Genomic DNA, 2,337 nt, shown 5'->3' on the forward strand with positions numbered 1-2,337 from the left:
CCCCCCCCCCCCGGCCCTGGCACGTCCGGCGCGCCTGATACTTTCCAGATGTGGGCCGTGTTCTCTTTCCAACCTGGCCCTGTGAGCCCACGAGGGAGGGGGCAGGGAGCCAAGGTTCCATTCTCCCAACTCCAAAAAGCTATCAGGGTGGCTCTGACTTGTCATCCCAGCTCCCTTGAAATGGCCAATACAGGAGGGTCGCAAGTTCAAAGCCAGCCTTGGCCACAGAGAAAGTTCAAGACCAGTCTAGCGCAACTATAGGAGACTATCTCAAAATGAAAAAGTTAAAAAAAAAAAAAAAAAAAACAGGGCCGTGGGATGCAGCTCAGTGGTAGAGCTCTTGCTTAGCACATGTGAGACTTTGGATTTCATCTCCAGTACTGGCAGGTGGGAACTATCAGAGGCCGGTATCTTTCCCCCACCAGTTTGGCTTCCCAGAGCAGGCTGTGAAAATCGAATTAGGGTTGAGCTGTCTGCAAAAGAAACACTTCTTACTCCACCTCTTCCCAGGGTTCCAGCATCCCAGAGGGCCAGAATGAAAAGGAACGTCAAACCCCACCCTTACATCCCTCCAGGCCACGCCCCATTCAACACACCCCACCAAGCCCCTCCCTTGATCACACCCACAGCACGCTCTCTCCCTAGAGGCACGGCCTCCGCCGTGTGGACCGGCGGGGAAGGCGCCCTCTGTCCCTCTTGTCTCTTGGCAGTCTCGACTCGGTCTCTGAGTGTCTGTCTCCAAGGCTCAATCTGTGTATCTGTCTCCTGTGGCCTCTCCCTGTGCATCTCATCTATCCGGGGTCTGTCTGTGAACTTAGTTCTCCTGTTTCTGCACTTCTCTCTGAAGTTTTCTGTCCCATTTTCCGTTCTCTCACTCTGATCCCTCACTTCCTTCACCTTCCTAGGAAGCCATCTCCCTCTCTTACCCTTCTCGGGTTCCCCAGATCTCCGGTTTCTATCTTCTGCTGGGCCGACTTGGACGCCGCCTAGTCTTCGCCTCTTCTTCTTGTGCGCCTCCGGCGGCTTTGGCTCGCGAGCGCCCCCGTGTGGCCAATGATGCCGCCTTGATGGAGGCGAGGCAAGCAAGCGATGCTGTGGTGCGCGCGACGTCCAGAGGTGGTGCGACCCACGCCAATGTGAGGGCATGCCTCAGAGGTGGTGTGGGACGCCAGGAGATGACGTGTGACTGTGTGACAAGGTGAGATTAGGGATGACAAGAAGGGATTGAGTGGGACTGTCGGAGTAGGTGTGATGTGTGGCTGACCATGTGACACTTTGAGTTTTATCAGTGAGATTGTGGGCCACTGTGTATGGCATTGGAGCTGAGAGCGGAACTGCCTGGAGACTGTTCGTAAGTAAGTCCGACCATATGTAAGGGAGGCCACGAGTGTTACAGAGCGTAGTGAGTCAGGGGAGCTGGAATGCTCAATAATGGAATTAGCCAGTAATGCAAGAGGGAGGCTCCAGAGAGGGACCTAGTATGGCCAACTGTGTGGATATGAGACAGTGTGTCTGCCACACTGGTGAGTCCTGAGAAACTGGGTGACCACGTGTGACGCTGAGAGGTTGGCTTGCATTTGTGACTGCCTGTGCAAAGATATGTGATTGTTCTGGGTGGCAGAGGTGAATGAATGTACAGGGTCTGCAGACAGGGAATGCTGAATGTGGAAGAGAGTGTGTGAGTGTGACAAGCGTTTGTGGTATAGACTGGGAAGCCCAACAAAGGCTATGTCCACAATGGTGTGTGTATGTGTGTATGTGTGTATATGTGTGTGTATGCCTTCAAATGTCAACAATGACACCAAAAGGACTGTGCCACTATGACAACGATGACATATGATGCTGAAAGGGGGAGGGAGAACGTGGACCACTGTGTATCAGGAAATTGACCAGGAGCAAATGTGACCACACAAAGGCACCCCTGGGAAGAAAAGTCCGTTGTTCTGTGTCACACCAGGCAATGGAGCGCTTGGCAGAGAAGCTGACCGAGTATGTGGATGTGTGAGACTCTGAGACAGTCTGAATGAGAACTTCAGGAGAAGTTTAAACTGCGCTTGTAGGTGACAGTCTATACATTTGACTCTCTAAGATTCTGTGCCTGACTGTGCAGTGATGCAAGCTCTGCTGTGAGAAATCATGAGTGATAGCAGTGGGCAGGTATATTGGGACCTTTGCCATTGTGTGTTGGGTTAAGCATAAGGGTAGGGGGTGGTGCTGAGGCGGGCATTACTCAGTGACCCAGCAAAGTAGGGTGCTTCCCTGTGTGAGCGACTTTTGAGTGTGAGTCTGTGTGCTGAGAGAGAGAGAGAGAGAGAGAGAGAGAGAGAGAGAGAGAGA

At 52.8% G+C, this 2,337-nt stretch overlaps 1 protein-coding gene across 1 annotated transcript in view; it reads left to right on the plus strand.

The window, feature by feature from the left end:
- The first annotated feature begins 538 nt into the window (after positions 1-538).
- The window catches only part of Gng8 (G protein subunit gamma 8), a 3,855-nt gene continuing 2,056 nt past the window's right edge, over positions 539-2,337 (plus strand). Inside the window, exon 1 of the mRNA XM_031385494.1 lies at positions 539-1,198. The gene's annotated coding sequence lies outside the window, so the exon portion shown is untranslated. The remainder of the gene's footprint in view (positions 1,199-2,337) is intronic.

Source organism: Mastomys coucha, unplaced genomic scaffold, assembly GCF_008632895.1.
Source record: "Mastomys coucha isolate ucsf_1 unplaced genomic scaffold, UCSF_Mcou_1 pScaffold21, whole genome shotgun sequence".
NCBI lineage: Eukaryota > Metazoa > Chordata > Mammalia > Rodentia > Muridae > Mastomys > Mastomys coucha.